The sequence below is a fragment of the Musca autumnalis genome, unplaced genomic scaffold (genome assembly GCF_047663935.1).
Source record: "Musca autumnalis isolate F117 unplaced genomic scaffold, ASM4766393v1 scaffold_4, whole genome shotgun sequence".
Classification (NCBI taxonomy): Eukaryota; Metazoa; Arthropoda; class Insecta; order Diptera; family Muscidae; genus Musca; species Musca autumnalis.
In genome coordinates, this window is record NW_027411977.1 from 8,004,328 (window position 1) to 8,032,141 (window position 27,814).

The 27,814-nt window shown below is 32.5% G+C and overlaps 1 protein-coding gene across 5 annotated transcripts in view; it reads left to right on the forward strand.

Moving 5' to 3' along the window:
• Positions 1-27,814, forward strand: part of rgn (regeneration) — a 318,060-nt gene that overhangs the window by 159,260 nt on the left and 130,986 nt on the right. Inside the window, exon 1 of one of the 5 annotated variants that reach the window (XM_073982472.1) lies at positions 12,018-12,373. The exons of 2 other annotated variants lie outside the window; for them this stretch is intronic. The gene's annotated coding sequence lies outside the window, so the exon portion shown is untranslated. Of the gene's footprint in view, positions 1-12,017; positions 12,374-23,103; positions 23,138-27,814 lie in introns of those variants that run through there. 2 more of the 5 variants (XM_073982470.1, XM_073982471.1) reach the window with 2 other exon arrangements.

A 27,814-nucleotide genomic window follows, 5' to 3' on the forward strand; every position in this document is an offset into this window, starting at 1 on the left:
GGACGGGGTTTACCAGTACATAGATATTACATACATACACACATTTGTATATGGCTGAGTGGGAAAGAGAATAAGGGCCATAATAAAACGATAACGACCTACGGAAACGTACATGGGTACGGCCAACATGGCATGCAAGAAGGTAGTATTTGTTCGTGTTTCCCTACCATACACCACGATACGTGTTTAATTGAGTTCACAGGACTATAACTGAGTATGGGTGTGTGTGTAAGTTAGTAACTGTATTAAGGTATCAAAGAAAACATGTTTCATTAGACCATATTTACCAATCAACTTGAATGTTGGTAGTGAAAACACAAAGTGACATAGATTTTTCAAAAGGCAAGGGGATGACAGAGCCATGCTATTACACCGTGGCACCTATGTCAATTCGAAATAAATGCATTGAGCACAAGGTCATGTGTGTGTATGCCGGTCAATTCCATTACATATCTTATGCACCTCTCTTTCACAGAGATTATTTATCTTTTAAAAACTTTCATTTCAAAATCTATGTTTTAAATGAAACTGAAATTCTCTTTAGGGGATTATTGCAAAACACATTTCTTTGGCATGTGAATGCAGTTTACTTTGCAACAAAGAAAACATCCTTAAGACATTAGGTTGCATGTTGCACTTACACAGCTGCATCGGGGGCTGCAGTTGATGTTCTACTTGAATTGTTTTCTAGGTGTCAGTTGTTTTGTTTTCAGTTTCCCTACAAGAAAACTACCAAAGTGGATAAAGAAACAAGTAAGAAAGTTTTCAAAAGTTGTTCCTTGGCTTACCTGGCTGGCTGTTTGTGTCCACTTTTTCTTAAAAGTATTCAACAAGAAATCCAGTAAGGAAAGGGAAAATGTATTTTACAATCTTTGGAGATTCTCTTCTGTAGTTGTTGTAACTGTCATTTTCTTGAAACTAAAGGAATTTCGTATCCTTTGCCGTTACCGAAAGATAAATGCTACAATGTTCAACCTCTGATCCATTTCCAGGATTTACGAAATTCCTAAAAAAGAAAGAGAAAGAATGAAATCTTTTATTAATAGAATTCCTAGATAAAAACAAAGGCATACTTAGAGCAAAGCATAGTTTGTTAATTCGTTGCTAATGGATTATGTCATTTAAAAATGAAGGAAAAATGTAAAGGAGATTTGTAAAGAGAATTACAAATGACAGAGTTATTTTATATTTTATTGTAGTAAAGGTTGATAAACTGTTAGCAATTTACAGGAATGAAACGATATTAATGGAGAGGTCATGAAACCGAAAACACCGAAGGTATATAACTAATTTTTGTTAATAAATAAAAATAGTAACTATTTACGTGGCATATATATCAAATAATAAACGTGTGTTGCTAAATATGACTACTATAAAAACCTTTAGCCAATTTTCCAGCAACCTCTAGCAAATCTTCTTTTATACGCAGCCACACTTAACATCGACTGGACCACAAGGCCAAATACACCTTTTCTGAATATCACATTTCATTTGGTATGAATTTCCTACATACTGCAAATTAAACCTGTACACATGAAATAAAATTAACCCTGAAATTTAATTGGCAAAATGTTCAACGATACATTTGTTAATGTAAGTTTTTAAGTGACACAATTACACTGAAAGTTCATACAATTTCCCTGGATAATAAATAAAGAAACATTTTTTTTTTTAAATTCATTCAAGCAGAAATTAACAAATGTACTCAACTTAGTATGACAGTAGCAATTTTATTTCGTACGTAACGGGTCACCAGGAACAAACGACAGATGGCTGGTTGGTTGGTCGGAGATATATGACAAACAAATATAAATAAAAACAACTCAAGCAGGATTAAAAAGGATTTTCTTTACGACTCCGTTAGGATTACAGAACTACTTTATGTATGTGTTTGTGTGTTTATAGGTGGATGCAGACATTCATACAGAGCAATAAACAAACGAACAAAGTCGTCCACCATGTCACGACAAGTGAGAAAAGTTTATTTACATAAAAAACAAATTGAGATATATATGGATGGTTGGAAAGGCAGTTGTAATACAATATTCGCACAATCTCGTGAAGATGTTTTATCTGCTTTTCAGCTTTAAAGCTTATTTTTGAAAACAACGATGCATATTTTAAGCCTACGAATGTAGTCAAGTGCGAACGAACAATTAAATTAAGCACGGATGGTTTTAAAGAATTGTCACTGTTTTATTTAAAACGCAAATGAAGTTTTAAAGTCAACAACAATTTAGGGACTTAGTAATTTAGAATTTGGAACTAAGAAATGTACGGTCTCAAATAACAATCGGAAAACTTCCTCATATGTATGTTGTTACAAATCGCCTGATCCTAAAGTTCTTATTATTCGAAAAAAAATAAAACTTTGTAAAAAAAAACTCTCAATAAAAAATCAAAGATTATTGTTTACTGAGAGAGGTTTAATGAAAAAAGATTTGATATATCTTCGTTTAAAGGAAAAAAAATTTATGATATTAAAAAAAAAAAAAAAAAAAAAAAAAAAACTTTAAAACAGTCCATATCTTTTAAAAAATCACGTTTTCGAATCTTCGGCTTTCTCTTTTCACTTGCAAAAGTAAAGGTCATTAAGCTCGATTCCAACGAGAAATTAATTAAAAAATCACGTATTTATTGGAAAACTTTAAAAAAATCCACGTCTTTTTAGAATTCTTTTATAAAATCTGTCTTTTAAAAAAATCACATATTCAAAAATATAAATAACATGCACATTTTAAAAAAGATTAAAAATCCACGTCCTTTTTCAAATATGTCTTAAAAATTCCACGATTTTTTAGAAAACCTTAAACAATCCAAGTTTTTTTGGAAAACTTTAAAAAAGATCCACGTCCTTTAAAAAGTAATAAAAAAACTCGTTTTCCAAAACAATCTCTTAAAAAAATCTACGTCTTTGAAAAAAATAAAAAATACGAATTTTAAAAAAATGCTAAAAAATCACGTGTTTAATAAAAAATCATATACAAAATCCATGTGCTTCCAAAAAATATATTTTAAAAAATTCACGCCATTAAACAAATATTTTAAAAATCCAACAATTGTCTTTAATTTTTTTCAAATCATCCTAAAAAAATCCGTTTCTTTTAAAAATTCTTTTCAAAAAAATCCACGTGCTTAACAAATGCAGGTAACAAAAAACACTTATTTAAAAAAATCCACGTCTACAAATCTTTTCGAAAAATAATCATCAAGCAATCTTTCAAAACCACCAACCCTGTAAAAAAATCAACGTCTGTTTAAACAATATTTTAACAAGTAAAAAAGTATCAGTCGGCTTTGCCGACAGAGATATACCTTCAGCCTGTGTGAGTTGAACATCATTTTCCCCAATAATTATGTACTTAGAATGTTTTCCGATTTTGTGGGCCGTTTTAGATGTACGATTTGCCGACAAAAGTAGATATTTCGATTAAAGCTCAAAAGTGATGCGGAGGAGGTACCTGAAGAAATGCATCGGCATTGATGTGTATCTTATTTTGGGAGTCATTTTTTCGATAGATCCATTCGGCAGTTATCGTGCGCTAAAGCCACCACACATGGTGCCATAGCGGTTTTACAACTTCGGATTTACAACTTTCGGTTGATTTTCTCAGGAGGAAAACTGAAAAAACGTGTACTGTCGTAATGGGGACAGCGAATACTAGTGGCTGCAACAACAATCAAAGTGATTTTAGAGCTCTTAAACTGCACTTTTCCGAAATTTTGTGTGGGAGGTACCCGAGGGAATGGCCCGATATAGTCCATATTCGCACTTTATCTAAGATTCGTAGAACTATTACGAGGTGTAAAGTATGGACCAAATCGGTTATTGCCTTCAAGAGTTATCGTGCGCACAAAATTTCCGAACATTTTCGAACTTTTGTGGGGGAGGTACCGGAAGGAGTGGACCGATATAACCCATCTTCGAACTTGAACTAAGTTTGGACAAAATATTACGAAAGCCAAACTTTGCACCGAATCGGTTGATCCGTTCGAGAGTTATCGTGCTCCAGCCAGACATACTGACGGACATGGCCAGATCAATTCCAAATTGTTTGAAACGTAAGTCGTCCAAACATACTTGGAATCTAAAACCATTATTTCGATGAGGCATATTTTGCCCGTATGAAAGTGTATATGCCCTCGTTAGCATAAATGCTGAGGATATAAAAAAATTAGTTTGTTGAAAAAAAATGTTTAAAAAATCCGCGGGTGTTACAAAAATACTTTAAAAATCCACGTTTATTAAAACATAATCCAAAAATCTACGTGTATTAAAAAAATAATTTAGAATATCACGTTGATTAAAAAAATAATTTAAAAATCTACTTTTGTTAAAAAAATAAATTAAAAAAATTGTTTAAAAAATAATTCAAAAATCCACGTTTACTTACAAACATTTAAAAATCCAAGTTTATTAGAAAAATGATTTAAAAATCTACGTTTATTTAAAAAAAGTTTAAAATCCACCTTTATTTACAAAATAATTAAAAAGTCCAGTTCTATTTAAAAAAAATATTTTAAAAATCCACGCTAAAAAATAATTTAAAAATCCAAGTTTATTAAAAAAATAATTAAAAATCCAAGTTTATTAAAATAATAATTTAAAAATCCATGTTTATTTTAAAAATAAATTAAAAATCTACGTTTATTTTAAAATTCAAAAAACAAAACAACTTTTATTTAAAAAGTATTTAACTTTTATTTAAAATCCACGTTTATTAAACAATAATTTAAAAATTCACGTTTATTTAAAAAATAATTTAAAAATCCACTTTTATTAAAAAAATAATTAAAAAAACAACTTTTATTTAAAAAGTATTTTAAAAATCCACGTTTATTAAACAATAATTTAAAAATTCACGTTTATTTAAAAAATAATTTAAAAATCCACGTTTATTAAACAATAATTTAAAAATCCACGTTTATTTAAAAAATAATTTAAAAATCCACATTTATTTAAAAAAAAATAGTTTAAAAATCCACTTTTATTTAAAAAATAAATTAAAAATCCCCGTTTACTTAAAAAATAAATTAATAATTCACGTTTATTTAAAAATAATTTAAAAATCCAAGTTAAAAAAAAAATAGTTTAAAAATCCACGTTTATATAAAAAATGTTTAAAATCCACGTTTATTTAAAAAATAATTTAAAAATTCACATTTATTTAAGAAAATAGTTTAAAAATACACGTTTATTTAAAAATTAATTTTAAAATCCATGTTTATTAAAAATAATTAAAAAACAACTTTTATCTAAAAAGTAATTTAAAAATCCAAGTTATTTAAAAATCCAAGTTATATTTTAAAAATCCAATTTATTAAAAAAATATATTTTAAAACCCACGTTTATTAAAAAATAATTTAAGTATCCACTTTTATTTAAAAAATAATTGATAAATCCACTTTTATTATAAAAAATGTTTAAAAATTTCACGTTTATTGAAAAAAATATTTTTAAAATCCCCTTTCATTGTCGAATTCAAAAAAATTACGTTTGAGTCTTGAATAATTTTGTATTGAGTCGACGAGATCCAGAGAATCTAAAGTTCGCTGAGTACGGATCGAAGAGATAAGCGCTCTTTGAAATATAGGTTAAATACAACTCCCATTGGAGGCTAAAGTTTTCTCATTAGGGACTGTAAGAGAAGTATTACTAACAATATGATCGTTATACGTCTACTGGGGGCCAACGTTCGCCCAACTCGGACCATAGGTAGCTTTTCTAAGATAGCTTCTCTACACCCTTCAACATCTGGGAACATATGTTCCCTCAGAAATTAAATAAAATGAGGAATCTTTTCAGAGGAATCTTTTTTCAGCCTTGAAAAACTTCTCCATAAGTGGTGTCTTAAGACACGCCGTTCGGACTCGGCGATAAACAGTAGGTCCCATATCATTGAGCTAAATATGAATCGGGGTGCACTCATTGATATGAGAGAAGTCTCCCTTGTCCCGTACGGGATGTTGTGGAACAATGTTTGTTGAGGAATCTTTTCGAAGACCAATTCGTCTTCAGTCTTCTTAATCAGTTTATTCCATTTCCTTTTTGTAATTTTATATTTTATATTTATATATATTTAAAAGTATCAAAAAATTCTACAAATTCTACAAAAATGCTGCTCGGAAGGTTTTTATTTGCGGCCTCTAATGACACGAACTCGATGTTGATATGTTTGCATTCTCCATTTCGCTTTTACCATATCCTTTCTAAGTATCCTTTAGTGCGTTTCTTATAGTTTGATTATTTAGAATTCGGCAATTAAAGTGTAAGGGGTTCTGGATACAGAGCAAAAAATCGACTTTATTAACCAATTAAACGATAAATGTGTGTAAATGTGGGGATGAGAGTTTAGGGCGTTGAACATTTCAATTTCATCCTGAACCAAAGTTTCTTAGCACGTTATCAATCCACTGTTAAGAAGATTTGAAAACATAAACAATAAAACAATAAAAAGAAATTGAGGAGGCCTCAAACATGCCGTTTACAAGATAAAAATTGTATATTTTAATTGTTTTGGGAAAATTCTAAAAACACAATGATTTCCCCAGAAATGATTGCACTTATAACATACGATAAAAATATTCTCAAATATTCGAATGAAAAAAATTAAATTAACCTGTAAAGCTATCGCTCTTATAAGAAATAAGAGAGAAATATTGAAATTAAATAGTTTATAACATTTACAACATCATCATGTCTTAATTTCTGGCCTTACTAGTTATCCTCTTGCAGAGTTCCATTCAAATTCAATTACAATTTCAATTAAAAAGTTATGATGACTTTACAATAAACGTCAGTTGGAACGGAAATTGTTGTTAAAACAAATGGGCGAGAAGCACAGAAAAGAAAGCTACTAAAGAGGAAAGTATGCAGAATATAAACTGCAATTAAAATAATTCAATCGAAAGGAAGTAATCGACTGAAAGGGCAAGTGGCAATTAGAATAATATTTAAACTATAAAAAAATTCTATTGGTATTTAACACTCAATTAGTGTCAAACAAGGAGGGTTAGGAGGATATTGAGTGGAAATTTTATCTATTACTGAACGCATGTAAGGAGAGGGAAATATTAAACTAAAACTTGCTTTATTGCAAGAAAATAGAACACGTCCAGGCGATCGTATACTTAATATAAAATGCAAATGCCAACTGGGGCGTATAATTAATTGCATTTATTAAGTCATCATTCGAACCATTGGCTGTGTTAACTTTAGCCAGAGGAAATTGTTATGACAAACACACAAACACATTCAAATAAAGTATAAATGGCATAAATATTAATTGCCAATTATTGGCATAATAAAAAAATTATCAAATTAAAAAAATCGAATTAAAATAATTACACACTTTATTAATATGACAGCATTATGAGATTAATAAAGTGAATGTGATAAAAAATGAGATGGATTGGCAGGAGAGGGGAGGAGATGTGCGATAAAACGAATATGCAAAATATAACAAACAATGACATATGCTGTGATTCATATATGCATATGTATGTATTTTTATAGCAATTAATGGGAATCTTTTGTGTGGCTATTAAACACCAAATAGATGATAATCTGCCACAAATATGTGTATGTATATTTACGTCATTTAATACCACACTCTGATTTCATCACTTTTAATGTTTATCGAAAATACCTATTGTCTTATAATTTTCGCTCATAATATCTTGAGGGTTTTGATTTTGCAAAGACTTACATTATTATTAATGTTGATAAGTGATTTTCAACAGTATGAATGTTTGAAAGTTAAGGTAGAAAAAACTGCCTGAAGGTTTTTCAACGTCTTAGGTGGGATACATTTTTAATTAAAATTATCTGATTGCAAAATAAAATATTGGTATTTATTTTATAATTTCAATATTCAATGCCATAAATATTAGACACTTTTAAAGTGTCTTCAAAAAGCCGCCGCCTTAACTAAGGGACCATCAACCCTTGAGAGTGAAGCCTTTGATTGAAATTAGCAGTACCTTACTTTAGCCGAGTCGATAAGATGATGCATCTAGTGACATAATTGAAAAATTCTTAAGAAATCAACCCGACTTAGATAGGCGGCCCAGTTATCATAGGGTTAGATCATTAAGTTAATAGACTATTCTTAATAGTATTGAAATGATTAGTTTTTTATGTGCCGAGTTCAAAGCAGGGTTCAAGGTTCAATGAATATTTTCTGAATATTTCAGTAATGGAGATATTTTTCATTAGTTTTGTCGTGCAATGCTCGCCTTTCGGATTTTGTGTTTAGAAGTAGTTTCAGTATAATTTTAAATTTAATTAAAGTACAAATTGAATCGCTCTTTACGTATTGTTTTAAAATAAATCTCGCCTTTTTATACCCTAGCCTAAAGCCTAACGATGGTATATATACGCACGGTGCTCTTGAAGCAAATTTAAATGGAAGGTGCTTACACACCTCGGAATTTTTTACGGATTCTGAAACTACAATGTTCATAAATGAGAAAAATCAAAAAACTAAAAAAATCGCCGGAGCGCTTTTTAAATAAATCGCGATTCAAGATGGAATTTTTAAGGGTTGTTTAGGTTTTAACGGTTTTGAAAACCGAAAATCCTATCAATATCGGACTAAGACAGATGTTGTAGCTATGCAAATTCTCTACAAGATTGACCCTTATGGAATTTTCGTAGATTTTACCGTTATTGAGATATATAAGTTAAAATTGGGATATTGTAATGACTGTATCGCCTCCTTATAAAACAATGTAATGACGGCAAATTCTCATATTAAACTTATATATGTCAAAAATGGTACAGCCTAGGAAAAAAGTACAAAAGCACAGTACAATCTTGTAGAGAATTTTCTCTACTACAATATTTTCTTTATTCCCATTTTGATAGGATTTGCAGTTTTCAGGCAAAATCCTGAAGACCTAAAAAAAAAAATCGGAAAGTTTGATCTGAACCTCTATACTCAAAAATGGTAAAACATAGAAAAATATTAATCAGCCAATCTTGTAGGATATTTTCACTGCTAAAACATTTTCTTTAGCCTCACTTCGATAGGACTTGCGGTTTCCAAGCAAAATCGCGAAAACCTAACAAAACCCTAAAAATGTGAATTTTGATCGCAATTTATATAAAAATCTCTCCAACTATTTTTTCTTGTTTTTGGATTTTTCTCACTTATGAACATTGCTGTCTCAAAATCAGCAAAAACTCCCCAGGTGTATGCGGATTTCACTTAAAGTTAGTTAAGGCGCACCATGTATGACATTGTTTTATAAGGAAGCGATAGCGTCAATGTATTGACCATATTTGAACTTATATATATATCAATAACGGTAAAACCTACGAAAATACGAGAAAGGTCAATCTTGTAGAGAATTTTTTTGGCTACAACATCATCTTTAGTCCGATTTCAATAGGATCTGCGGTTTCCAAGCAAAATCGTGGAAACCTAAAAAACTTTTAAAAATGTCAACTTGAATCGCGATTTATTTAAACAGCACTCCGGCGATTTTTGTAGTTTTTTGATTTCTCTCATCGATGAACATTCTAGTTTCAGAATCCGCAAAAACTTCCGAGGTGTAAGCACCTTCCGTTTTAATTTGCTTCAAGAGCACTGTGTACGTTGATACGATCAAAAATGTGCCTCATCGAAATAATGGTTTTAGACCCCAAGTTTGTTTGTATGAAATTCATTTCAGACAACTTGGAGTCGATGTAGCCTTGTCCGTTCGTCTGTCTGGCTGGCAGGTGCGCACTAGAACTCTCGAACGGATCAACCGTAATATTTTGTCCAAACTTAGTTTAAGTTCGAAAATGGGCAAAATCGGTCCACTCCTTCGGGTACCAACCCCACAAAAGTTCAAAACGATAACTTTCGAAGAGAGCAATCGATTTGGTCCAAAATTTGCACATCGTATTATTCCTTCCAGATATAGATCGAGTTCGAATACGGATTATACCGATCCACTCCTTCGGATACGTCCCACACAAAATTCGGAAAACTGAAGTTTAAGAACCCCTCTCGGATATTTTCGAAATTTGTTTCCTTGCTGCCTCCTTTATGACGATACATTTTTCTTCAGGGGAAAGTAAATACTTCCTGAGATAGTGTCCTAAAAGCTCCAAGAAACTTTGACGGCACCAACAAAATTGGCAACTCCCTAAGAGAATTCCCGCAAGGAGTTTCTGATTGGTCCAAACTTTATATTATTGCATAATGTAATGAACCAGATTGGAATATGGACTATATCGGTCCCGTCCTTTGGGTACTCCGCACACAAAATTTGGGAAATGTGCAGATTGAGGACTCGTCTCGTATCTATTTAAAATTTTTTGGGTTTTCACTGTCGCTATTACAACGTAACATTTTTTCCGGTTTAAGTCCATACTTCCTGAGATAATGACCCAAAAGCTCCAAAAAATCCTACCGGCACCAACTAAAATGTGAAATCCGCAAGATAACTCTCGCAGTAATTTTTTGAGTGGTCCAAATTTTGCACATTTTATTATTTCATCCAGATAAAGATCGGTTTTAAATATGGACTATATCGGGTATCTCCCACACAAAATTAGATCAAAGTGAAAATTAAGAGCTCCTCTTGGATCGTTTTGAATATTTTTCAGTATGTTTTCCCACAGGCGACCTTTTACAACGGTAAATTTTTTTCCGGAGCAAGTCCACACTTCCAAAAAGCTCCAAAAAAAAACTGCAGCTCTCAAACTTTCTTATTATATAGCAAACTAGAATATTTATTGTGTTTGGCTGGTTTTTTTGTTTTGGTCAGAGGCTGAAGGTTTATCTCCGTTTGACTGATACTTTCGTACTTTTTCTCTCAGATATTGGTTGAAAAATACGCACTAGTGCCCTAACCAAAAAATATCACGCCAGTAACATGTGGATAATAATGACCTGATAACGAAAACGCATTTTAGATATATAAAGTACCTGAAGCGCAAGCAGATTCTAATGAGGTACATATTTATTTAAACTGTACTTTTGTGTGGTAGATACACTAAGGAATGAGTGAATGCCGCTACGTCCAATGTTTGGACCAAATCGATTATTCCCATCAAGGTTGTCGTGTGCACCATTTTAGCGAACCATTTTGAACTTTTGTGGCGTAAGTACCCGATGTAATGGGCCATCTATGGAATCGATGCAAGTTTGGACAAAATATTACGACATGCAAATTTTGGAGCAAATCGATTGATCCGTTTGAGAGTTATCGGATTTCGTCCAAACATTTTTGATCATATTAAAATGTATATACCCTATTTCACCCAAAGGTGGAGGGTATAATAATGCCCTTGTATATAATCTTTTTCGACACAGTGCGTTTTTCCCTGAAAAAGGCCATAAGAGTTTGAAAAAATTATTTTATCAAACGAAACAGTAATTTTTAAAAAAATGTTTTATTTGGATATATTTTCAGAGAAGCACATTTTGGTCCACATATTGTCGTTTAATACGCCATGAAGGTACGCATTTAAATCCCATGTGCCACAAAAGTAAAAATGGCCTATTGAACATTTGTTAGATTTCATAGTGAAAATTTCATGTGGAAATACTGATTCTTTATTTCATTTCACGCAAAAAACTAAATAGTACCCTAGCCAATGACAATATTTCCACACAACAATTAGAAATTCGGAATTTATTTGTTACAAATATAAAACACAAACAATTCTGCAATTGTCTATTTAGCAGATGAATAATACATTGTCCATTCATTTCAATTTTATTTTGCAAATAATTAAACGACGAATATTGTTGTTGGCCAGCAGAAAAATATGCGAAATGTTATTTTCTGAAATTAAAACAATTAGATAAGGCGACAAATTTTATCTTGTAGTTTTTGTTATAACAAGTGCAAGGGCATTTCTTGTTGTTGCTGTTGTTGTTGTTTTATTGGTTTTAGAGATGGCAATGATGATATTTCTGCGAAATTCTATATGACAAATTTGCGGCAGCACATAAATGATGTCACTCCACAAAAGATAACCATAAAACTAAGTCATATAAATAGACTATGGCATTTAGACAAGGGATATCAGTCGTATTTTTTAAGTGATCGTTTATGGTCTAGTAGTACTTAATAAACGGACGTGTCACTGAAATATTTTTTATTTAATTTTTTTTTAAAGTGATAAAAACTTTTAAAAATACATTTTTTTAAATACTGAAACAATACTCGAATATTTTAAATTATTTTTTAATTAATGCTATAATAAATTAAGTGCAATATATTATCAAATAATACAAGCAATACAAAGTGTCAAATTAAGTATTATAAGTAATGAAAAACAATATTGAAAAAAAGTAGTGCTCTAAATTTATGCGTATAAGACAGTAATAAAACAACAACAATTATCCAAAACAAATACATAGTAGAGGTTAGTGATAATTCTTATCTTGTTGATCATGCTTTTGAGCGTAAAGTGATAGCCACCAATTGATGTACGTCAATTATGTTTACTTACAACTGTTTTGGAGTATTATAAAATGAACTAAAATGTGAATTAATACGTACATACTTACCTCCTTAACTTTATGTCAACGTCAACAATACAACGATTGCCACATTACGTATAATAAGATAATTGGCTCAAAATTCATTCGGTCATAAAAACTAAAGACAACATAGTTTGCCGTAAACTTTACAAGATAACCAAAATAGATTTACTTTGGCAGTTTTGTTGGGATGTGTATTACTTATTTATTGTAAACTAATGCAGTTAAAATCAATTTTGTTTTTAAAATTTAAAAACAACAGGTTTTTATTATTGGGCTGTAGTTAAAATTGATTTGCTTCGGGAAAGGTGGAGAAGACTATAGTTTCCGACATCGTCACAAGCCCCCATCAGTTCACTTATTGTATTGAAATAAAAACAAATTTTATTAGGAAGGTGTGGGCCAAATAGTGGTCTACCTTCGACAGTTATGTTGCGCACTAGCCGTATGTTATTAAAGCTTAGGGTAATTATATAAAGAAGTATGGAGTTCCCAAAAATACAAAAAATACCTTTGTAATATTGGCCTCGACCTGCTCTTAAACTACACTTTGAAATGCTTGTGGAAGGTATCCAAATAAGACTGAGAATATATACATATATATACAAAATTGATTCCGTAATGGTTTTCTAAAAATATTAATAAAATCTTCAAATAAGGTTCTGTCTTAAAACATTCTTCAAAATCCACGATTCGAGTTGTGACACAAGATTCTCACACTCAGATGTTTTTATTTTCTAAAGGCGTGTTGAAAGCATATTTAATTATAATTAAAGACGACGATGGTGGTCCTTCGAAAAGTATTCTTTTAAAACCCAAGGTTGAAGTTCTAATATATTAAAAAATATATATTAAAACAATCGTTAAAAATCCACAATGGAGGTTTTTATACCCTTTAAAAAAAACGTTAAAAATCCACAAATGATTTGTTGATATAATAAAAAAATTAATAAAATTTATTAAATAATATTAATAATATTAATAATATTTTTTTTTTAAATCCACGATATCTTTTCTTAAAAATATTTTTTTAATCCACGACATATTTTTTGAAAAATAATTTTTTAAATCCTCGATATAGTTTTTGTAAAATAATTTGTTTTAAATCCACGATATTTATAACCTCAGCCTATAGGCTAGAAAGGGTATATACACTTGCATACGGGCAAAATGTGCCTCATCGAAATAATGGTTTTAGACCCCAAGTATGTTTGGACGAAAAGTGTTTCAGACAATTTGGAGTCGATTTAGCAATGTCCGTTCGCCTGTCTGTCTGGCTGGCTGGTGCGCACGATAACTCTCAAACGGATGAGCCGATTTGGCTATCGTAATATTTTGTCCAAACTTAATTTAAGTTCGAAGATGTGCCATATCCGTCTACTCCTTCAGGTACCTCCCCCACAAAAGTTCGAAAATGTTCGGAAAATTTGTGCGCACGATAACTCTTGAAGCGATTAACGGATTTGGTGCATACTTTGCACATCCTGAAATGTGTACCAGACTTAGATAAGGTTTCAATACGGACTCAATCGGTCCACCACTTCGGGTACCTCCTCCACAAAATTTCGGAAAATTCAGTTAAGGGCCATCTCTCGAATCGCTTTAATTTTTGTTTTAGCAACTTTTATTCATTGCCACCCATACGACGGTACAAGTTTCATTAGGGGCAAGTTCATACTTCCTTAGAAAATAGCATGAAAGTTGCCAAAAACCCCTATGACACCGAATGAGGTGGTTGGAGGGCAAGATAACTCTAAAACGGATCTGCCGATTCGGTCCAACATTTGGCCTTAGTAATATTTTGTCCAAACATAGTTTAAGTTCGAAGATAAGCCATATCGGTCCACTCCTTCAGGTACCTCCCCCACAAAAGTTCAAAAATGTTCGGAAAAAATTTTCGTACGTAACTCTTGAAGGGATTGGCCGAATTGGTCCATACTTTACACATCCTAATATATCTACCAGATATAGATCAGGTTCAAATATGGACTATATTTGTCCACTCCATCCGGTACCTCCCACACAAAATTTCGGATAAGTTCACTTTAAGACCTGATATCGAATCACTTTGATTTTTATACCCTCAGCCTTTAGTCTAAAGAGGGTATATACAAGTTGATACGATGAAAATGTGCCTCATCGAAATAATGGTTTTAGACCCCAAGTATGTTTGGACGAAATGTGTTTCAGACAATTTGGAGTCGATCTAGCAATGTCCGTCCGTCTGTGTGTCTGTCTGTCCTGCTGGCTGGAGCGCACGATAATTCTCGAACGGATGAACCGATTCGGTTAAAATTTTGGCTTTCGTAATATTTTGCCCAAACTTAGTTTAAGTTCGAAGATGGGCTATATCAGTCCACTCCTTCCGGTACCTCCCCCACAAAAGTTCGAAAATGTTCGGAAAACTTGTGCGCACGATAACTCTTGAAGGGGGTAACCGATTTGGTTCATACTTTGCCCATAGTGAAATATGTACAAGACTTAGATGAGGTTCCAACATGGGCTCAATATGTCTACTCCTTCGGTTACCTTCCACACAAAATTTCGGATAAGTTCAGTTTAGGACCTGCTCTCGAATCGCATTGATTTTTGTTTTAGCAACTTGTATTCACTGCCCCCTATGCGACGGTACAAGTTTCATTAGGGGCAAGTCCAAACTTGTTGAGAAAATAGCCTGAAAGTTTCACAAAACCCATATGACACCGTGTGAAGTGGTTGGAGCGCAAGATAACTCTGGAACGGATCTGCTGATTGGGTCCAAAATTAGGCCTTAGTAATATTTTGTCCAAACATAGTTTAAGTTCGAAGATAAGCATATCGGTCCACTCCTTCAGGTACCTCCCCCACAAAAATTTCAAAAATGTCCGGAAAAATTGTTCGTACGGTAACTTTTGAAGGAAGTGGCCGAATTGGTCCATACTTTACACATCCTAATATATCTACCAGATATAGATCAGGTTAAAATATGGACTATATTTGTCCACTCCATCCAATACCTCCCAAACAAAATTTCGGATAAGTTCACTTTAAGACCTGCTATCGAATCACTTTTATTTTTGTTGAAGCAACTTGCATTCGTTGCCTCAATTAATGATGGCAAACAGCCCGAAGGGAGTATAACGCCCCTATGGCACCATATGTAGTGACAGGAGATCGACTTCCATAATGGTCGATCCATGTCGATCCATTCCTTTAAGTATTTCCTCCGCAAAACTTCTGCTCTTTAATCTAATCAACATTTTTGTCGGTTCATACGTCCATACGTACGTTTTTTGGGAAAAAAATTGTTTCAATATACACAGGCTGAGGGTATATCTCTGTCGGCCAAGCCGACTGATACTTTTTTTTACTTGTTGCTGAAGCAACTTACATTCGCTGCCTCAATTATGATGGTAAAAGTCCATACTTCTTGAGCAAACAGCCCGAAGGGTGTAAAATCACCATAGGCACCATATGTAGTGGCTGGAGATCCACTTCCATAATGGTCAATGTCGATCCATTCCTTTTAGTATCTTTAACTAACTTTTGATCTTTAATCCTAATCAACAGTTTCGTCGGTTCAAAATTTTTAAAACCCCCTAAATACATACGTTTTTTGGGAAAAATTGTTTTAATATACACAGGCTGAAGCCGATTGATACTTTTTTACTTGTTTTCAAAAAAAAACGTTCTTTAAATATCAATATAAATAGGGTTCTAATAAATTTTTCACAAATATTTCCTAAAAAATACTCTGATATATTTTTCAAAAAAAAAAAAAAAAACCTTCTGAATCCACAATTGAGGGTTTTGAAAACAAATCTTTTAAAATCCTATATAATTTTCAAAAAAAAAAACCTTAAAAATCCACTATGGAGAGTTTTTCTTTTTCAAAACAAAAAAAAACCTTTAAAAAATCAGCAATTGAGTTTTTGTTTGATATATTTTTGTAAAATACATTTTTATCCACTATTTTTTTAAATTTTTTTTTTTTAAGTCCATGATATATTTTTTTAAAGTTTTTTTTAATATTTTTATTTTTAAAATTAGAAAAATATTTTTTTAAATCCACGATATATTTTTTGAAAAATATTTTTTTTCTAAATTTTTAAAAATATTTTTTCTTAAATCCACGATATCTTTTTGAAAACTAATTTTTTTTTTTAATCCACGATATCTTTTGTTAAAACTATTTATTTTTAATCCACGATATATTTTTTGAAAAATAATTTTTTAAATCCAAGATATATTTTTTGAAGAATATTTTTTTAATCCACGATTATTTTTTGGATTTTTTTAAATACACTACATATTTTTATACCCTCCACCATAGTATGGAGGGTATATTAAGTTTGTCATTCTGTTTGTAACACATCGAACTAATCATTTGCGACCCTATAAAGTATATATATTCTTGATCAGGATAAAATTCTAAGACGATCTAGCCATGTCCGTCTGTCTGACCGTCTGTCTGTCCGTCTGTTGTAATCACTCTAGCGTCCGCAATAATTGAGATAGAGTGCTGCAATTTTGCACCCGAGGATCTTTTTTCCATAGGCAGGTCAAGTTCGAAGATGGGCTATATCGGTCCACTTTTTGGTATAGCCCCCATATAACGGTACCTCCGGATTTGAGGTATTTTGACGTTCTTCGCCACATTTGCAGACCGAATTAGCTATAATTTGGCACTTAGTGTTCCTAGTGATCAACAAACTTATATCCCAAAGGATATGGGCATAGGTCCATGTTTTGGTATAGCCCCCATATAACGGTACCTCCCGATTTTCAGTATTTTGAGAATTTTAGCCAAAATTTGTAACCGAAATATCTGCAATTTAACATTTGAGGTTCTCAGTGGTCATGAAACATCTCCACCAAACATCGTCAACATAGGTCCATGTTTTGGTATAGCCCCCATATAACGGTACCTCCCGATTTTCGGTATTTTGAGAATTTTAGCTAAAATTTTTAACCGAACTAGCTGTAATTTGCCGCTTGAGGTTCTCAGTGGTCATGAAATATCTCCACCAAGCATCGTCAACATAGGTCCATGTTTTGGTATAGCTCCCATATAAAGGTACCTCCCGATTTTCGGTATTTTGAGAATTGTAGCCACAATTTGTAACCGAAATATCTGCAATTTGACATTTGAGGTTCTCGGTGGTCATGAAATATCTCCACCAAACATCGTCAACATAGGTCCATGTTTTGCTATAGCCCCCATATAACGGTACCTCCCGATTTTCGGTATTTTGAGAATTTTAGCTAAAATTTTTAACCGAACTAGCTGTAATTTGCCATTTGAGGTTCTCAGTAGTCATGAAATATCTCCACCAAGCATCGTCAACATAGGTCCATGTTTTGGTATAGCTCCCATATAACGGTACCTCCCGATTTTCGGTATTTTGAGAATTTTAGCCACAATTTGTAACCGAAATATCTGCAATTTGACATTTGAGGTTCTCAGTGGTCATGAAACATCTCCACCAAACATCGTCAACATAGGTCCATGTTTTGGTACAGCCCCCATATAACGGTATCTCCCGATTTTCGGTATTTTGAGAATTTTAGCTGCAATTTTTAACCGAACTAGCTGTAATGATCGGTATTTTGAGAATTTTAGCTACAATTTTGTCTATTCAAAAATAATCGTCAATATAGGTCCATGTTTTGGTATATCCCCCATATAACTGTTCCTCCCGTTTTTCGGGAATTTTCAGTGGTTACGAAATTTCTTCACTAAAATTCGTCAACATGGGTCCATTTTTGAGGGTCTACATTGTTTTGATAAAGCTACCCTCAATTTGACTCTTGATGTTCCCTGCAGCTATAAAACTTTTCCGCCAAAAAATTTAATGATAGGTTGACTCTTTGACATAGCCCCGTAGGTGGTACCTTTCACCTAGCTGAACACATTTTTTTAGATTAGATCAGATAACACTGTGCAACAAAATGGAGGTGAAAGCCTGGGGCACGGAAAATTCCTCTTGGGGAAGAAAGGCCTTGGTGAGTATATTATGAACCCCGAAGGACAGATCCGCCGTGAGTCGAACTTCCGCCTTATGGCATGATGAAATTTTTGTTAAAGACCCTGTGGGCCATCAGGAATTAGCGTTATATCTTTGTTTACTGTTGCTTAAGTGCTCTACAAAAACAACAAACAAAGATATAATGCTAATTCATGATAGCTTACAGGGTCTCTTGCAAAAACTTCATCACGCCATAACGCGGAAGTTCGAATCACGGCGCATCTGTCCTTCGGGGTTTTAAATATACACACACCAAGGGCTTTCATCTCCAAAAGGAATTATCTCTGTCCCAACATTTGTATTCACAGTGTAATTTAAGCAATAGCGGGAGGCAGTAGAAGTCTAACCATTATCGAAAAGTTGTCCCACCTAAAATTGTAAAAGGACCCTAATTATTCCATTTTAATTAAGACTATTTTATGGTGGAGGGTATAAAAAGTTCGGCCCGGCCGAACTTAACGATCTTTTACTTGTTTGAAACATATTTTATTAGATCAACGATATATTTAAAAAAATAGTTTTAAAATCAGCGATATATGTTTTTTAAATCCACGATACATTTTTTTGAAAAATATTTTTTAATCCACTATACATTTCTTTGAAAAATATTTTTTAATCCGCTATACATTTTTTTGAAAAATATTTTTTTAAATCCACGATGTATTTTTCAAAACTATATTTTTTTAAATCCACGATATATTTTTCAAAACTATATTTTTAAAAATTCACGATATATTTTTTGAAAAACACATTTTTTTAAATCCACGAATATTTTTTTGATTTTTTTTTAAATCAACTATAAATTTCTTTAAAAATATTTTTTTTTTAAATCCACGATACATTTTTTGAAAAATATATATTTTTTTAATTCAACGATAAATTTTTCTGAAAAACATATTTTTTTCATCCACGATAATATTTTTGAAACATATTTTTTTTAAATCAACGATAAATTTTTTAAAATAGTTTTTTTAAATCCACCATATATTTTTTGAAAAATATTTTTTTTTAAAATGCAAGATATACTTTTGAAATATATTTTTGTTAATCCACGATATATTTTTTGAAAAATACAAAATAAAAATCCATGTATATCGTGGACAAATATTAAAAAAAAACACGGTATATTTTCGAAACATATTTTTTAAAAAACCACCATATATTTTCGACAAATATTTTTTTTTAAATCCATGATTCAGGTTCTTACACAAATTATTTTAAAATTCACGATTAAGGTTTTGATACATTTTTCAAAAAATATTTTTTAAAAATACACGGTTGAAGTTTTGTTACATTTTGATTGAGCTTCTGATACTATATTTAAAAAATATTACAAATCCACGATATTTGATTTTTTTTTTTTTTTTTTTTGAAAAATATTCTTTAAAAATCTCCGATTACGGTTCTTATATATATTTTTTCGAAAAATAATCTTTTAAAAGTCTCGATTAAGGTTTTTATACCTTTTAACAAATGTTTAAAAAATCCTTAATTGAGTTGTTGATATATTAGAGATCTGATACATTTTTCAAAAAATATTCTTTAAAAATACAAGGTTGAGGTTTTGATATATTTTATAAATAAAACTTCATTAAAATTCACGATTGAGGTTCTGATACAATTTTAAAAAATATTACAAATCCACGACTAGAGCGTTGATATATTTGTGAAAAATATTTTTTATATTTTTGAGAAAAAAAAATATAATTAAGCAAACGATATATTTTTAAAAAGTTTTTTTTTTAATCAACGATATATTTTTGAAAAATATTTTTTTGTATTCAACGAAACATTTTTAATTGTTTTTAAGCCCACGACATTAATATATATATTTAAAAAAATATATATATATATATTTTTTGAATTCGCGATACATTTTTTTTTAAATAAACGATTAGAGCACTCACATACTTTAAAATAAAATCTTTAAAAATCCACGATTGAAGTTGCGATATATTTTTCAAATATATTCTTTAAAAAGACGTTTTAAGTTCTGATATATTTTCAAAAAATATCTTTAAAACCACGATATAGATTCTGAAGTATTTAAAAAATCGTACAAATCCACAATCCTGCTCAACGACTATAGTACCGATATGCGTTCAAAAGATATTCCAAAAGAAGATCTGGGAGTTTCCGTTTAAATAAAGAGTTGTTAATATTGAATACTTTCAAATCAGTTTTTAATGATCATATCCTACCTAATCTAATAATATTAAATGAAAGAAATGTAAGCTACAGAATAATATTACCAATCAGTGCCATTGACAACACGGTGCGTAATGTTTCAGCCTGAGTTGAGAGAGGATACTTATTCGACTTTGTCATGTGAAAGATTTTCTTGGATATTTTCATTCTTTCCCCTTCCCTTATTAGTGTGTTTATAAAAAATTAATTTTAAAATTTTCCTCATATTGAACCACCACTCCCGCATTACCCATGTGGCGTATGATTAACATAAATTCTTTGGAACATGACAATGGGTGCGTATACTTGATATGGAAGGCGTATGCAAAATAATTTTTTATAGTTTAGTATTACTTTATCTTCTTCCCTCCCCTCCCCTTCCATTTCATTTTGTTGTAACATTTATGTTCATTGCTTCTGGCAACAACAACAAAAAAAGAAATTCAAACATTAAAAAATGTGTTTTATTTACTTCTTGGTCCTCGCAACATGAACAGTATATAAAATTCTAATTGTGGCGGGAGGATTAACAAGAGAAACAAACCGAATTTTGTTTGAGAGACAGACTGCCTTGTGGCTATGTTGTTTGTAAAAGCCATATCGTTAAAAATTTATTACACTATGCTTTTTACGCTAACATGAAGACAATTTTCTCTTCACAATAATCATATGACAATCATAACTGCAGTTACATGAGACGATCATAAATATTTTATGTGATTTTTTTGTTTGTTATTTCGACGTGTAGTCATTTGCTTCGCACTAAAAGTATGTTATATGTATGTATGTTAAAGATGGTGCAACAAGCGTATCCAAACGTTTAAATGCTTTTGTTATTTTATTTTTGTCGTAAACATGATTATCCGTGCAGACAACAAAAGAAATTGTGTTTCTTAAAACTCAAAAGAAATTTAATAATAAACAATTTGTAAGAAGAAAAACTGAAAAAATAAAAAAAAAGAAAATTATAATCCAGACAGTTGCTTTTTGGCCATGGATTTGTGTGTATGTTATGGTTTATAATTTCGCATGCACGTCATAAATTATAAAAACATGCATACGTAAACTTTTTCTAATTAACTTTGAACACCATTTAATTGAAATGGTTGATCTTTGTGTTCTTTTTCGGGCAATTGTTATCGCAGGATAATATTAAACAGATATTTAAACCACAAACCAAAACTTACCAAATATGTTATGTTTTTATAAGAGCGTGACTTGCAAGAGATTCTATTCATTTTCGGATCCTAAGCATGTCATTTTCACCAATCTTTTAACAAACCTTTAACGATCGTGGTCGTGATTTCATGTCTCATATAGTCAATGATATAGTCCCCACCTTCCAATCAAAGTCCTTACCTATGTTGAATGCGAACTACATGCCAATATTTTATAACACCACCTTTAAATAAGTTTCTTGCGGCTGAAATACTAGGCGACCAATCTCAGTCGTTAAAGAAAAACTTATTACTGTCTTATCTGAGTTTCTAACCGAGGACACTCTAAGGGCAAGGAATTCTAATAACCGTTGTTGAAATAAAATTATGTTTCAATCACTTCATTGAAAAATGTTTGTCATGAAAATAGAATTTTAAAGAAATAGTTGGTGCATATACTTGTTGCCATAAAGCATACGCCCATGGTACAGTGCTAAAATAATTTCTTTAACCAGTTGATTGTACCATAATAATTATAATAATCCTTTATACAATTAATGATAATTTTTAACAATTTCCACAACACAACTACCGATTTCTTACAACCGTTAGATCTCCTATAAATGTAATTTATAACTTCTATTAACAATGAATTTTATTGTTATTGATGCCATTAGCTGGCACCTAATAACATAAATACCCTTTTCAACAAGGCATACAACAATAACAATTGTCAACATACATATTTAACTGTTATACCAGCCAAATGGGGGTAACTAACCTAACAAATTCTAGCATATTGTTTACATCATTTGTTTACTTTCTCGTTTTGGGTTTTATTTCATTTCGAATTTATGATAATGAAGGGTGGGCGGCATTACAGGGCAAGTTATGTCCCATTAAAATCTATTGTTTTGGGTTTGAGAGTACCACAGAATGTGTTCACACAGAATCGTTGTTGTTGTAATGCTGTTTTGTTTCTTTGTTATTATTATATGGACCATTCATTTTTTTTCTTCACATTCATTGTAGACCAATTAATACTAAATTATGCCACATTGTTAATTATTGATGGGGTGCTTTTGTTTAGATAAATTAGTAAAATGAGAATTTTGTTTTGAGTTCAATGAAATGAATATTATCACAATGAAATTGGCTCAATGAAGCATGAAACATGTATTCGCATATTATAATTACAAAAATTACCATGCAAATATGTTTCTAAATATAAAATAATTTTTTATTTTCTTTATATTGCAGGTTGGTATGCTTAAATTATTCGTAATGAATGTTTGTAAGTATAATGATTTTTTAGTTTAGATAGACTTAGTGGATCACAATTTCGGTTTAAAGTAAAGACTAATGGTGGGTGTTAAATTTTAATGAAGCTTATAGTAGCATTTTGAAAAAAAAAAAAAACGTGGAGTAGTCATTTTAGAAGTTAAAGATCACAAAACAAAGAGTTTTCGTGACCTTTGTTGCATTACTTCCTATATGGTTATCTTAGTTTATCCCCTTAAGTTCGGTGACATCTTCGTTCAAAGCCAAGGTATTCCCATTCGAAAATCACAACGAAATCTACTTGCATTGATATGTTAAAGAATTTGACAGTATTTTTGGCGAACCTTCGTCCAATATTCCACAAAGATCGTGTATATTCATTCAGAAATTTATTTTAAAGATCAACGACTAAAAATGTATCTCATCGAAAAATGGTTTTAGACCCAAAGTAATAATAATTGTTCAACAAACATCCCATACGGGACAAGGAAGACCTCTCTCATATCAATGAGTGCATCCCGATTCATATTAGCTCAGTGATATGGGACCTACAGTTTATCGCCGAGTCCGAACGGCGTGTCCTAAGACACCACTTGTAGAGAAGTTTTACATGGCTGAAATACTCAGGAAATGTCGCCAACATTACTGAGGGGTATTTTGCCAACGTTGAAAATTTTGATGTTTGACTGGCCGGGGAATCGAACCCACGACCTTCAGCGTGCAAGGCGGGTGTGGATACCATTGCACAACGTTGGCACCCAAAGTATGTTTGTAATTTGTGTTTGCTTCTTTCTTTTGTTGGTCAGAGGCTGAGGGTATATCTCCATCAGCAGAGCTGGCTGATAGTTTCTTACTTGTTTTTTTTTATAAATTTGGATAAAGAAATAGAAATCGGGCTTATTTTTTCTTTGTTAGCTAGGTAGGTCAATTGTCCTTTAAAAACAAGTAAAAAAGTATAAGTCGCTTTGTCGACAGAGATACACCCTCAGCCTATGTGAATTTAAACATTCATCTACGGTCATATCAAATGTATTTATGGTATTTTCATTATTTTGTGGCCCTTTTTTGACATTTGAACTTGCCGACCAATGTATGGATTAGGATTAAAGTTCTGAAGTGTTGCAGAGTAGGTACTTAAAGTAAGTCCATTATGGAAGTGGATCTTCTTTTTGGAGTCATATATTTTCGATAGATATCTCGCTCACTAGTCATTTCAGTGGCTCATCGTATAACTTATGGACCAGTATGCCGGGAAGCATGGACTTGTCCACGGAAAACATAATATCGCTGTAAGCAGGACAACAACGAACAGCATCGGTATACATTTCCAACTGCACTTAGACACAAATGTTGAACTTTTGTGGAGGAAGTACCCTGGTACCTCCATATTAGAAGTTAAACTAAATTTGGACAAAATTAAAGGAGATCCAAAGTTTGGAATAAATTTGTTCAAGAGATATAGTGCATACCATTTAAGTGACATTTTTAAATATTCTGCATTGCCTATCTTCGGACTGAAAGTATGACAAAATATGAGGAAGGCCAAAATGTTGGACTAAATCGGTTAGTTCGCGAGTTATCATGCTCTCCAGCCACTACATATGGCGCCAAAGGCTTTTTTACACCTTTCGGGCTGTTTTCTCAAGAAATATGGACTTGCCCATGAAAAAACTTTTACCGTCGTAATTGAGGCAGCGAATGCAAGTTGCTTCAAAAACTCAAAGTGATTCGAGAGCAGGTCTTAAAGTGAACTTATCCTTAATTTTAAGTGATAGATACCCGAAGGAGTTGACAAACGTAGTCCATATTCGAACCTGATCTATATCTGGTAGATATATTAGGATGTGTAAAGTATGGACCATATCGGTTACTCCCCTTCAAGAGTTATCGAACAAGTTTTCTGAACATTTTTGAACTTTTGTAGGGGAGGTACCTGAAGGAGTGGACCGATATGGCTTATGTTCGATCTTAAACTATGTTTGGACAAAATATTACAATGGCCAAATTTTGAACCAAATCGGTTGATCCGTTCGAGAGTTATTTTGCGCTCCAACCACTACACACGGGCTTTTGCATCTTTCGGTCTATTTTCTCAGTATGTATGTATGTAAGTATGGACTTGCCCCTAATGAGACATGTACCGTCGTAAGCGGGGCAGTAAATAAAAGTTGCTACAACAAAAATCAAAGAGATTCGAGAACAGGTCCTAAACTGAACTTTTCCGAAATTTTGTGTGGGAGGTACCCGAAGGAGTGGACAGATATAACCCATCTTCAAACTTGAACTAAGTTTGGACAAAATATTACGAAATCCAAATTTTGGACCAGATCGGTTCATCCGTTCGAGAGTTATCGTGCGCACCAGCCAACAGGTAGACGGACGGACATGGGTAAATCGACTCCAAATTGTCTCAAAACGGATTTCGTCCAAACATACTTGGGGTCTAAAACCATTATTTCGATGAGGCACATTTTGCCCGTATGGAAGTGTATATACCCTCGTTATCATAAATGCTGAGGGTATAATAATTATCATATTGATAGGTGACAAAATAAGTTTTAGAAGTGTAAATTTACCATGCAGGGTATTGGCCTAATTATTGAACTGACAGACCTTATCAAGACCTTCTACATAGCATTTTAACAAAGCCTATTTTGGACCATTTCAGGGCCCATATCTCAGAATGTCTTCGTCTACAATTGTGTAGAAAGAATTTCCACCGCCATCTTAGAAATCTTCCGAATCTTGGGAATCATTCCCATCGATGGTTATCATGGCAATACATTTGATCACCACAGAATTAACTGAGCTTTTAGATCGTTACATCAGGCAGCTTGGACTTGCCACAAAAAAATTATATCTTTGTAATCAGAATCACATGGGCTAACTTCGATGAAAATTTCAAAACAAACCTGAAACAGCTCTTACCTAGAATGTACATAAGCAACTTTTGAACTTTTGTAAGTAAGGTAACTTTTGAACTTTTTATCCGATATAGACCTTCTTGGAACTTTTCTCAGAAATACTACGATGTTCAAAGGTTAGACTCACATTGATCTCCTCTTTTCGATTATTGTGAACACTAGTCGTTTAAGATAATATATATAATTGTTCCACAACATCCCATAGGGACAAGGGAGACTTCTCTCATATCAATGAGTGCACCCCGATTCATATTAGCTCAATGATATGGGACCTACAGTTTATCGCCGAGTCCGAACGGCGTGTCTAAGACACCACTTTTGTAGAGAAGTTTTACATGGCTGAAATACTCAGGAAATGTCGCCAACATTACTGAGGGGTATTTTGCCACCGTTGAAAAGTGTTTTGATGTTGCCTGGCCGGGGAATCGAACCCACGACCTTATGTGTGCAAGGCGGGTGTGCATACCATTGCACCACGGTGGCACCCAGTCGTTTAAGATGGTCACCGAAAAAATTAGCTATGTTCCTTTACGTGCAAGAATCTTCAAGTTTTACCAGTTTTTACTCGAAAAGCGTTCCGTTACTTCTGACACCATACGTACTATTCATATGAGAGCAGTTTACAACTTTTACTATTTTTGCCGGTTTTACCACTTTTAAAAGTAAAGGAACAGACCAAATGTTAGAGACTTTGGACCATTATTTCGGGAAGCATGGATTTGGGGTACCTTCGCAAAAATGTCTACGCGATCATTGAACAGTCCTTAAACTGCACATAAGAAACAATTTTGAATTTTTTTGAAGGAGGGATACACAGATGTTGTCTGATATAGATTTTCTTCGAATTTGAAGTTCGTTTGGAAGAGATTTGACGATGTGTAAAGTTTTGTCCAAATCATCAGCAATTTGAGTATGTGCCGACAGAGCTTTTGGGTCATTATTTAAGGAAATAAGGACTTACTCCAGAAAAATTGTGCCGTAGCATAGGGGCTGTGAGGACAACCTGCTGCAAAAAAAATGTCAAATCGATCCGAGACATATGCGAAAAATTTAGACATTTTTCGTGGTAAGTACCTGAAAGAGGGGACTGATATATGTTCCACAACATGCCCGAAGGGACAAGGGGGACTTCTCTAATATATATTACTACAGGCCGATTCATATTGGCTCAATGATATGGAACCTACTTTTTATCGGCAAGTCCAAACAGCGTGTATTATGACACCACTTGTAGAAAAGCTTTTCATAGCTGAAATACTCAGGAAATGTCGCCTACATTACGCGGGACATTTGCCACCACCGAAAATTTTGATGTTCTAATCAGGGATTGAACTGCAGACCTTCTGAGTGCAAGGCGGACATTTTAGTCGATTTTTAATTTTAGTCCAATAGAAACTCCAAAGGCCAAAACGATTTTTAATGCCTACTTTACGACAGAAATTTTTCTACATGGCCCTTCTGCCAATTGATATGTTATTCCACTTAAACGCACTCTGGAATACCGCACCTTTTCATCTCTTCATCCACTTGTTTGCGCCATCTATTCCTTGGCCTGCCAATTCTGCGTGCACCGCCAAGCGGTCCGTATTTATACGCCTTTTTAGCGGGTTTATCATCGCTCATTCTTATGATATGACCTAGCCAACGCAATCGTTGCATTTCAATACGTTTAACTATATTGATGTCGTTGTATACCAGATACAGCTCGTAGTTCATGCGACGTCGATATTCACCGACAAAGCAGTTTGGTCCGTAGATCTTTCGAA